The sequence below is a fragment of the Porites lutea genome, chromosome 14 (assembly GCF_958299795.1).
Source record: "Porites lutea chromosome 14, jaPorLute2.1, whole genome shotgun sequence".
Lineage (NCBI taxonomy): Eukaryota > Metazoa > Cnidaria > Anthozoa > Scleractinia > Poritidae > Porites > Porites lutea.
Genome location: NC_133214.1, coordinates 7,380,088 through 7,392,712, shown reverse-complemented (window position 1 = coordinate 7,392,712; position 12,625 = coordinate 7,380,088).

Here is a 12,625-nt window from a genome sequence, read left to right as displayed (position 1 = left end):
TGCCATGTCAATAATATAAGCATCTGTAATATACAGTGAGCTTATTTGAAAAAAGGAGAATTCTAAGGTAAAAATGACAGTTTTATGGGTCCTGGCTGATATCGCATAATTATTCCAAAATGTACAGTGCAGGGTATAACAATTAATTGTTTTCTTTAAGAGAAAAAATGTTTTATCATGGCAGGTTTTTGTTCCAAATCTAATGGTATTTCATACATCTCACAACCTTGAGAGTAGTAGCCTCTTGCAGTAACTGTTATTTGGTACACTCATAGAAGGGTAAATTTGTAAGAAGGGCAAAGTAACTTGACATTCATTGTAAACAAGGCCAGGAAAACAAGTGTAAACATTCTTTCTCAGAGCGACAGCAGTAACTGATGAGCATAAATTTGAAATGTTCTGTTCCTTACTGGGGTATGTGGGCTTAGGGCTGTCGACCTGTTTCCACTGTAAACAGTGTTTGAAAATAAATTGACAGAAAAAATAATCAGTTAAACCGAAAACAGGATTGTAACCCTAAGCTTGGCTTACTGTGTATCTAACGTTTGCTGACGTATATAAAATATCCACCAAGCCATTTTATCATAAAAAAACTTTCACTTATAAACAAGTTTACAACATAAACTCACGGCTCATCGATAAAACGAGAACACGACTACAGCCCTAGCAAACAAGAATGTTTAATCGATTTTTTCCGCCTAAAAGTACACATTTCAATTTAAAGTCAAATAAGTGGATTTTCTTTGAGGATAAAAGCTAGCAGAAGGTAAAAAAATCATACCTGTTCATGCATCCATGTCTTAAAGTGCCGCATTATAACAGGTAGACTTCACGAGCAGGGCAAGCAATAAATTCAAATTGCCAACACTCGTACCTGTTAGAAAACAAGGACAGAAAAACAAAGGAGAAAGGATTATAATAGAATCAATCCTTTATGTGCGGACACATCTAAAAATCACTAAACCGAAGGAGATTTTTCCCACTAGAGGTTGAAAAATAACTTATTAAGGGTGAGGCCTTAAGACTATACTCTTTCTTTTTTACCAGAATAAATTTTATAAACATAATGAGGCTGAAATCTGCAAATTTTAAGAATATTATAAGAATAAACCCAAGACTGAGATTTTCAACAATATATAATTAATTTTGTGTGTTGAAAATCTGTTAATAAAATAAAATCATAAGTTATAAACTTATCAAATATAATGGAGTCGAAACCAATTGTAGAATTGCACACATTTTAGGCATCCTACTGATGAACAGTTGGGATACGTAGATATTTTTAAGGAATTACTATAATTTGCAGTCTGTCTACTTTGAATTTGAATAATTAATTCTTTCTCTAAACAAAAAACGAACAAGCAAACTCAAAAAATGCACTAACTATAAAAGCCAAATGTTCAATGCTAATAACAGTTCGATGAACAGTACATTGATACCCCAATATATGCTAAAACGGAAATGGCATTAAACTTCAATTTAAGAGTAGTACAAGGATATTTTGAGCCTAAAATTTAGAGAACACTAAGAATATTCATAATGGGCCAGAAAAACAACTTTCTTAGAAAAAAGAAGAGTGCACTCAGACATTTAAGAGGATGAAAAGACTCAATATGAGAGGTTATTCAGATAAAATAATAGATAACAATCTGTTGGAAGTTAAAAACGATCACAAAAGAACATGACTTTGTTTAGCCTCAACTCTAAAAATATCTTAATAGAATATGGCTTCTTACAGAAATCCAGCCGTTATTAAGTGAAATCGTGATAGTATATATTATAAAAGACCTTTCTACTTGTGTAATATATTAAAAAGAAATTCATAACGTGATATACTCGTACCAGCCAAACTATAAAACTTGAAGATACAACAGTTCAACCAAAAGCAGCCATGTGTGGTCAGTCAGGATTCAGGACTTCAAATCTCCATCTAATAATTCTAAGCTCGAATTATGCACATATTCAACTTTAACCTGGAAAGACTGAATAAAATTCAAAACCTACAAAGCCCAGTGTTATGGCCAATCTAAAACAACAACACTAGAGACAATCAAGGAAAAACGTTACAAATCTAGGAAGAAAATTCACTTAACCATTACCTGTAAAGATAAAAAGCAAATAAAAAGTTAGAATAAGTTTTCGCTTTGGAAAAAACCTCAATGAGAGGGGTATCTTATGGTTATTTTATTTTTATCTCCAGTTATATGAGTTTCCAATTTGAAAAGTATCTGATGAATTGAGTGGTATCCCTACGTTTCTCTGTTCTCTGATTTATTGTGTAATATCGGTTTGAGTGTCAGCGGTTTACGCAAAATGTGTTTCAACACCTATACACCCCATCGAATTTCCACAAAAAATCAGTTCCCAAAGAAACCAGGATTCCCTTTGTCCGCATTGATAATTTTAGTTTGGTATCCCTACGTTTTTTTGTTCCCTGATTTATTGTGTAAGATCGGTTAGAGTGTCAGCGGTTTACGCAAAATGCGTTTCAACACCTATACACTCCGTCGACTTTTCACAAAAAATCAGTTCCCAAAGAAACCAGGATTCCCATTGTCCGCGTTGATAATTTTAGTTTGGTATCCCTACGTTTCTCTGTTCCCTGATTTATTGTGTAATATCAGTTAGAGTGTCAGCGGTTTACGCAAAATGCGTTTCAACACCTATACACTCTGTCGACTTTCCACAAAAAATCAGTTCCCAAAGAAACCAGGATTCCCATTGTCTGCGTTGATAATTTTAGTTTGGTATCCCTACGTTTCTCTGTTCCCTGATTTATTGTGTAATATCGGTTAGAGTGTCAGCGGTTTACGCAAAATGCGTTTCAACACCTATACACTCCGTCGACTTTCCACAAAAAATCAGTTCCCAAAAAAACCAGGATGCCCATTGTCCGCGTTCATAATTTTAGCTTGGTATCCCTACGTTTCTCTGTTCCCTGATTTATTGTGTAATATGAGTTAGAGTGTCAGCGGTTTACGCAAAATGCGTTTCAACACCTATACACCCCGTCAAATTTCCACAAAAAATCAGTTCCCAAAGAAACCAGGATTCTCATGGTCCACGTTGATAATTTTAGATTGGAGTAATGTGGACCGTCTTCTCTTTAAAAAAGAAAGCGGAAAAATATGAATCATGATCAATAAAGTTTACTTGACAATCCCAATGTCTGCTATCATCACCTGTAGAGATAAAAAGAAACTAAGAAGTTAGCATAAATTTCCAATCTGGAAAAAATCAGTTCACAAAGAAACTAGGATTCCCATAAACTCAAAGACTCACCTGTTGAAAGGCCGAGAGTGAGCAGCTTTTATATCATTTCCACAGTAAGGCAGCCACAGAAACCCTGAAACGATAACGAAAAGTTGAAATACACGTTGAAGTAGTCTTTTTATTAAAATAGGGTACATGTACAAAGTAGTGGTAAAGCTGATTGGGGTTTAATGGAGTTTTGTAGAACTAAATGAAGTTTTACTCTGGAAAGAGATAATTGTCTGTCGATCATTTGCTACACAGTGATAACAATGTACATGGCAGATAGAGTGGTTTTCGTTTGAGTGTCGTAAACCCAAAACCAAAGTAATTACTCTGGCCAATCACATAGGACACAGACAATACATTGAACCAATCAAAACTCGAAGTAATTACATGTGGCTGACGCAAAGCGCGGGAAAATGCATGCGAGCGCGTCACAATTGGCTTTGGTTTTACTTCTGATTGGATGAAAAGGTGGCGCGAATCTTTTAAGCCAATCACATCGTGTAGAAAGTGCAAAACCAATTACTTTTCGACACTCAAATGAAAACCGCTCTAATAGATTATTAGATATGTACAATTACACATTCTACCCTCTATGCGATCCACCACACAAATCACCCACGACTCACTCCAAGCAGGGTTCACAGTGTAATCAGTAGAGCAACAGCAGATCCAACTTGGAGATCGTGCGTGGGTGCCAGGCCGAGGTCAAAAACTGATCTCTTTACCTCATGTGGTCCCAAAATTCCTTTTACTTGGGCTAATGCTCATTGGGGTTTATGGGTTGAACATACCAGATAGTACTGTTCTTTCTATTTCTCCCAAGCTTTCTCCTATGGACATGTTGAAATCTGATTTTTATACAACTTTCAACTGGACATGTATCATTTCCCTTTTGCCAGTATTTTATTCCTACAAAAAGACAGACATGTATAACATGAACGTTATTCTGGACAAATAATGTTTACAAACAATGAATGAAATTCAATGTACTGAATCAGTAGCCAAAGAGCACCCTGAAGGGAGACACCCTGAGATTTGCAGTTGTATTTTGTACAATTTCTGTCTTGTAAGAAGGTTGCTTTGCCTGTAGAATTTTAACCCTTTTTCCTCCCTTTCATAAGTGTAATGTGTATTTCCAGAAAATATCCATGCCCCCTTGAATGGCAACAGAAATTCCGAGGCAATTTCAGAGGGAGTGGGGGGTTGTTACAGAGGTCTTTTTCCAGGTGGTCTGAGGGATCATGAGATTGGTGAGTTATTAATAAATAACAGCTCTGTTGAGAAAGCTGTCAGTTATTTACTGTTACCAGTGTTTCAAAACGAGTATTATAATTTGCTTGCATTGATCAACTTTAGGTTTCAGGGAAACTGCCCACCTACCCCTCTCCTGAGCCAACAGTTTGGCTTAAGTAAGAAGCAAGTGATAATGATGGCTTAGGGGAGGGGTAGGTGGGCTCCCAGAAACCTAAACTGATCCTATTACCTAGTATTCTTTAATACAATATTGTCATTAGCTCATGAATAAACTTCCGGTTATCTAGCTGTTACTTTATTACACACTATTTTGATTCACCGTCATTTGGTTGTGTTCACTTTGAAGCCTTTTTGTAACATGTTCTAAGTGAAATGAAGTAATGAAAGTTCACCTGGTGTTTAGTTTGAATGAAACTGGTTCTTTTGAAAATGGCACTATTCATGTAGTCAGTAGTGTAAGGTATCGCCTCTATATATGGCTAATTATTAGATGAGAGAGTCCTTGAGATTAGACACATTATCTCAGAAAAATTATCTTTTGCGGACAATAATACAGTGCAACAATATTTTTGACACAAATATACTTTCCAGAGGGTACCCAACCAAGTTGAAAATTTACAGAAATTCCAGGGGCTGGGGGGGGGGGGGTATGACAAGCACCCCCTACAGTGCATAATGGCAATTCCATTTCCATTATGCACTGTAAATGTAAAGTAAATGTGCCCTTCATAGGGGGTATGGATATTTTCTAGAACTACACAATAATAGATATGCTTCTTGCAAGGTTCCTAGTAGCTAATATTTAATCTCTCAGGTAATTTTTATTTTTCCTTCTTGTTTCAACTTTGTTAGCAAACATTGTCATACCCAAAAACAAAAGGAAAACAAAAATTACCTGAGATAAAAAAATATCTACAACATACACATAAATACAAAAATCCGTCTACCGGTACTTCACTGTTTATCATGCAGTGAATGGTTTTACATTAAATTTGCATCATGCATTCTGCTTGGTATCAGCCATCAACAGCAAATTTGTTTTCAAGATAACATTATCTTGTAGCAGTATCCAGGGTCCGAAATTACGCCTTCCAGGTTGCCAATACGACTAAAAATTCAGTACTGGCAACTTGTCTTGTGGACTTTCATGCTCGAGGAAAATGCTAAACAGGTGTCTCCCATGTACTTTTTGTCCTCCTGATATTTTTTAATTAAAAGTGAAACGAATCTTCCTACAAAAATATCTCCACAATGGCTACTATCAATACGAGTTGAATGTTTCCAAGTCGCCATGGTGCATTCAGCTAAAACACGCTACAGTACGTTATGTATATGTAATTATACTGCACCCATATATCCACGGTTGTGGCCTGGTACAAGCAACATGGCAGGCTGACTCATGTTTATGTTTCATGTTTTGTGGTAATTATCAGAAGAAAATGGAGTTTTGATATGTTCAGTTCAGTCATCGGCAGATAGCTTTCTGTTCCTATGTCCTAGGTCAGACAACTTTGTATCTCTAAAAAGTAATTTGCGGAAGAAAAAAAGAAGACTTTACTCGTACACGTACGGTTGCTTTCTGGTATCAGGAGTGGAAGTAGTACAATTTTTGAGCATAAGAACGTCCATACATACCTTGCATTTTTTATTTGTGTTTAAACTTTTATTTGAAAAAAGGGGAGGGGAAATTTGTGGCGACCATTATTTTCCCTTTGGTGACCAAAAATTTATACTTGATCGCCAGTTGGCGCCTGTATTAAAAAAGTTAATTTTGGACCATGGTATCTCACAATGCTACCTACCAGTTCTGCTGATTAAGGCAAACTTTTGGTTCAGGTTTGCATGTTGGTGGCCTCTGAGGATTACAATGCATGCATCATGTTCAATCTGCCACACACAGACATTTTTCTGGAAAAATAAATGTGTTTCATTATTATCAGACTATAAATTTTACTTAGTATCAAGCCCTAGGATCTCACGGTAAAAACCGTTTCCAGTACCATGTCATTACTATGATCTTAATTATTACAATGGAACCAAAAAATCAAAAAGTTTTCCAGTGACATTTCCAGACAAACAAATTAAAATACACAAGTATAGTATTTTCCCACTCGCATTCTTAACTAGTAGGACAATTCTTAAGACTCAGCTTATATAGGAATTTTTAAAAATGCCTAAGGAAACCCATCATATTCCACCAAAAAAAAAATAAACAAGGCATATTTCTGCATAATTATTTTAAAAATTTAACAGAGAATCTAATTTTGCCAGGGAAGATGTCTATTTTGTGTGATATATAATATCTATGCAAAACAGACCCGAAAATTGTTCAAAAATATAGAGCGACTAGGATTTTTAGACAGTTCACAGTCCCCTATATATTCGTGCAATCATCGAGATATAGTGCATCTTACTGTTAATGGTGGCCATCTTGATTTTCAAATGTACCGAGGGGGTAGGCGTTGGGGATTATAGCTGTAGGGGGAAGGGGCGAGAAAAATAGAGGGACTGTAATAAGAGCAGCTTGCGGTTCGCAGCTAGCGTTCAAAGAGCATGTTGTACCAGCAACGCAGGCATTTGATTGGTCATCAGACAATAGATGTTAATTTGCATTGACAACAGTTTAGTTTAAGTTGTCGATACTGACAAGTCGTTGACAAGTTGTTGTTTCTATAAAACGTACGCTTCATAATAGTACTACCATAAGGCACATCTTGCGCCAACACATGAAGGATTCTTGGTATTCTGAGAATGAATCATGTAAGCCAACATGCTTTTGAAGCAGCCCAGCCAGGGAATGTTGTAACACAGTTTCTGCCAAACGAACTGAAATTTAACACTACACCGGTTATCAAGAGGTTAATCGTTTTAATCTGTGGTGAAGCAAGCATGCTTAGCGCTTCGATTAGGAAAATGTTTCACCTGTGCATGTTTGTTGATTTTATTTGGAGGCATGGCCCAGAAACTGTATAAAATCACTGCTTCGAAAGGAGATATTTGTAAACACGTGTAATAGATGCTAAAAGTGTCTGGCATGTTTTTCATCACCAGCAGAGTTTCTTAAGGGTAAATGGTAAAAGGTGTAAAATTCCTGTCACGCCCCCTGAATGCGAGCTGCAGTGATGTTATTACAGTCCCTCTATTTTTCTCACTTCCTCCCAAACCGTCCCCGCCCCCGCCCCCTAAGTAGTTTTGACACTCATGCAAGATAGCAGCCCGTAACGCAAAGCGCTCGATTTCAACGATCTTACAGAAAAATAGAGGACTGTGAACAGTCTAAGGAATTTTCTACAAATTTATTTTCTGACGCTGTTACATTATGCTAATGAGGTTAAAGCTAATTAGCGTAATAAAATTCAACACCTCGTGGTTTGATGTTTACCTTCAAAAGACGCTTCATTTTTTCCGTTTTCTAACGAAATATCGGGTTGAAAACTAGCAACATGAATTTACTGATAGAATTCATCAAAATAAACAAGGCTTTGAAGGCAAAAAGTTAAGCGGGAAGGAATTCCTCGTGTTTGAAGAGTATCAGAGAGTATGTGTGGAAGACATGGCCGGCTCGGCGAATTGCACGCAAAGATTCTCTGTACTGTTTTCTTACCTCGATTTTCGCTTGTTATATTCCAGAATCCTTCAAAATAATTTGCTTCACTTGTATTTGGTCAAAATTCGTCGATACAAGCTTTCATTTTTCGCAAAACCCGCAACAAACTCCTTGCCGCATTTCTCAGTTTTCAAAAAATCGTAGCGTGAAGCCAATAACCCACCGGGGGCTGGGACTAGCCAGATCTATTTGTTCGCGCGCCAAATTTGGAGACAACAGGAAGTAACTCAAAGTTTGGCGAATATATTTCGTTGAGGCCATGAGGGCGAGAGGAATAATTGTTTTAGCAAAATCCAACTAGTTGGTCAAAAATATTGAAAATAAAAAAATTCTAGCTAGTTAAAGCTAGACTTTAATCCTTTTTTGCCGCCAAAAAGCCCGCGCTTTTCCCTACTAGGGGGCTATAACATATAGCCTAGTAGTAGCTCTACCAATCAGAACGCAGCATTGATAATAGACCACTAGTTGGATTTTACTAAATTTCGTTATAGGTCCTGAAGCTCCTATATTTACACGACCGGGAGACAATTTATGAGCCTCGCTGCTTACGCAAGCGAGACTTAATATGATATGAAAGGCAGCGAAGAAATAATAATTACATCACCGCAAATTACATCATGTCAGATGGATGTTACTAAGTATTTAGCTCTTTTTACGAATGATATCATTGGTTCGTGAGCATAGGCTTAGACTTTCGTTCCTTCTTTATAATTATCAAATCTTAACTTTGATTCTGCTTTACAATTCTACATGACTTGGATACATGTATTAGACTACAAAAATGTCATTTTCACATAATCGAAAAATTTGCATTTTTTCAAAGTTTGGTCAAAAATTCGAAATTTCTTTCGAGTCTGTTTTTCTTTAGCCTGCGTGGTAGGCCGGGATGGGAAAGGGAGTTTTAGGCGCGAGAGAAACGCGAGGGGGCGCGCGTGGTCTCGCGCCCTAATTCCCTTCCCCTTTCTTTTCGAACGCCTGCCACGGAGGCTAGTTTTTCTTTGAAAAAGGCCAAAACATGTATTTTTGATGTTGTTTATAGAAAAGGAAGCTTTTTAGACTATAAAAATGTCATTTTCACATAGTCGAAAAATTTGTGTAATGTGATGTTTAGGCCTTTCCCGATTGCGCTGAGCACCTTTTGAGCACTTTTTTGAGTTTGGAGCACTATTTTGCATTTTGAGCACCCTCAAGCACTTTTCGCACTTTGGGCAACATTTGAGCAATATTTCACATTTCGAGCAAATTTCGAGCAACATATGTCTTCTAAAACATTTTAAAGCAAAAACTGTGTGTGGCTCGCAAAGAGAATCGTGTTCCAGGTCATAAATTTGAATAACTAATGGCGTTGTCAAGAATAAAAGACCGTTGTCATGGAAAGGCACGTGGACTTATCCTTACTGAGCGTGAAAATAGAAGTTTCTGATTGGCTGATGTATCATGCGTGTGTCATCTCAAATTTCTAAATCATCTGATGTCTAGGCTTTGCACTAGTACTGCTGAATTTATTTACAATTTGTAACCGGCTTTAGTTTTTTAAAAATATCATTGTTCTATATTCTATCAACCTTTCGTAACAACCTGTCGAATAACACTACGCAAAATAGATTGTTAATTACTTCAGTAAAAATTGACGTATTTACGAAAAGCTTAGAGGTAACTGTTCACAACTTTTAGCACTTTTTGAGCACTATTTTGAGATTTTGAGCACTTTTTAGCTATTTTTGCCAGCACTTTTTTGGGATTTTACGAGCGCAATCGGGAAAGGCCTAGTGATGTTGTATATGAAAAAGATTCTAAAAAGCCTTCTTTTTAAAAGAAGGCTTTTTAGACTTTAAAAGTGTCATTTTCACATAGTCGGAAAATTTCTATTTTTCCAAAGGGGTTAACCCATGATTTTGGGCAAAAATTTAAAGTTTCTTTCGTGTCTGCTTTCCTTTGAGAAAGGCCTAGATATGTATTTTTATAATTTTTTTATAAAAAAGAAGGCTTTTTTAACTATAAAAATGCCATTTTCAGATAGTCGCAAAATTTGCATTTTTAGCTATTTTTCATTTTTCCAAAGGTTCGCCCATGATTTTGGTCAAAAATTCGAAATTTCGTGTGAGTTTGCATTTCTTTTAAAAATGCCTTGACATGTATTTTTATTATGTTGTAGATAAAAAGCGGGCTTTTTAGATATATGTGCATTTCCCTAATGATTTTGGTCAAAAATTCGAAATTTCTTTCGAATCTGCTTTTCTCAAGAGAGAAAAAGCCCTAGATATGTATTTTTTTAATTTTGTTTATAAAAAAAGGCTTTCTAGACTATAACGTGATTGTGACGAACGCCTAAAGATCGTCTGCGTGGGAGGGTTACCAAAATCCGCCATTTTAAGGGAGATTTGCGCATGACTTTTCAAAGGAATCCGCTAAAGCAAAGTACCTCACATTCATAAATCATTTGATAGAAAACGGGGAGAAATGACGGCGTGACGAACGCCTAAGAACGTCTGCGTGGGAGGCTACAGGTAGAAAGGTTATCAGAATTAATGAAATGATCCCTAAAGAGAAAATATGCTTTGATCTTTTAACAAATTATCTCAACCAATTTTTCAAGAAATGTATAGAGGCCAGTCTGGAGAATTTGTATGTTGATCGAGGTGCTTCAAGGGTTAAGACATGAGAAGCAAACTCTCACCTTCTTCCATGCTCCAGACGTAGATAATCGATAAAAATCGATATCGGAAATCACTCGATATCATCGATATCAATCGATTTAACCTACCGATTAATATCGATTGATATCGGAAATCGATAGAAATTGAATTCAGAAAAAATATTTTACCGATTATTATCGATTAACAAAATCGATAAAAAATCGTTATCGATTTTTATCGGAAAATCATCGATATTAATCGAAGTCACAACTGTTTTTCTTTTTCGATTTCCATCGATTGATATCGGAAATCACTATCAATCATCGATTAATATCGATTACTATCGAGACGTCTGGCATGCTGTCCTCCCCACTCGGAAACAGAAAGACAAATTGTCCAAGTGCCCAACTACCCCTCGCAGAAATTAGACGATCAGATGATAAGGTTTTCTAGGATTTCGTAGTTGGAATATTTAAAAGGACACCAGAATTCACATCTCCTCAGAGGCGGAGCTTTCGCAACTCAGTAGGGACGTGATTGGTACTATACTTGTGAGTTTTCCACCTGAGATCTGAAACTAGAGGGGCTATGTCTCGCTGTTTGTTATCTTTTTAAAAAGCTTAAACCTGTCTTCGCATCACTAGAATTCCAAAAACAAGGGTACACATTTGTTGTAAGGCTATATTTAGGTACTGAAACTGTTTCCTGTTGACTATGGATGGCAAGGATGGACATGGATTGAAACTTGACAAAGTTGACCCAACATTTTCAAATTTTAACTTATGGTATGCCTGTAAAGATCACGAAACAAAATGTTGTAGTTAGTGCTCCCTGATGAAATTTGTTGATATATTCGTCATAACTCTACAGGGGCATTTTGTGTTTGGGTATAGGGGTCATTATACGTTTTCGGGAAACTCCCCACCTACCCCTCCCCTAAGCCAACATTTTGCCTTAAGTAAGAAGTAAGTGTTAATGCTGGCTTAGGGGAGGGGTAGGTGGACAGTTTCCAAGAAACGTTAAATGAAGAAGAACATGACACCCTAAAAACTCTTTTAGACAAGAGTAGCCGACAAGCTAGTTAAACAATAAAAGGATAGTGTTACAGTTTTATTTGCACTGTCGCTTCATTTTTATAAAGGCAATACTAATTTGTTCAAATTACAGCTGAATGACGAGTTTCCATTAAGATCAAAATTCACTTCGTTCAAATGAAAACAAGAAGAAAAAGAAATCTAATCTAGTTCTATTGCTACCTTTAATTTAATCATGTGTTAATTTTCAAACACTCTAAAAGAAAATGAGCTAGAAAACGCGCTTCGATGAAAAGAAACTAAATCAACGCCTTCTTGTGAAGTAGAATTTATGGATGTTGTAGAACCGGTCGGGGAACAACTCGCAAGTACTGTCAAAATACCGCCTTCTATTAAGCCGAAACCGTCCTAAACGATTGTTGTCGGCAAATTCCTTAATGCTGTAAGAGTTTCCGAATCTTCCGAATCTTATTAACTGATCAGAGGAGGAATTATGCAATGTGTTAGACAAGTAGATATCAGAAAAAAGAGATTGTTCCCCGCCAGGATCAAACTCCTTAATAACAAAACACAGCAGCCACAAGATAATAGCTGACTGTGGTTGGGTGCTTGTGATGCCTGATGCCTGCCCTTTTTGCTACGGTGTCAATCTAGCTGTTGAACAGCCCACCACCAAACCTGACAAAATCCAGAAGAGTCAACATGCATTCTCATTCAGTTATCATACTGACTGTCTCTCTACAATTCACTTGTGATCATCAATCCTCAAGAGCTTCGAGTCCTAGATGTCTGTAACTCTAGGATACACAACTTATATACTAAGTCAGTGCTTA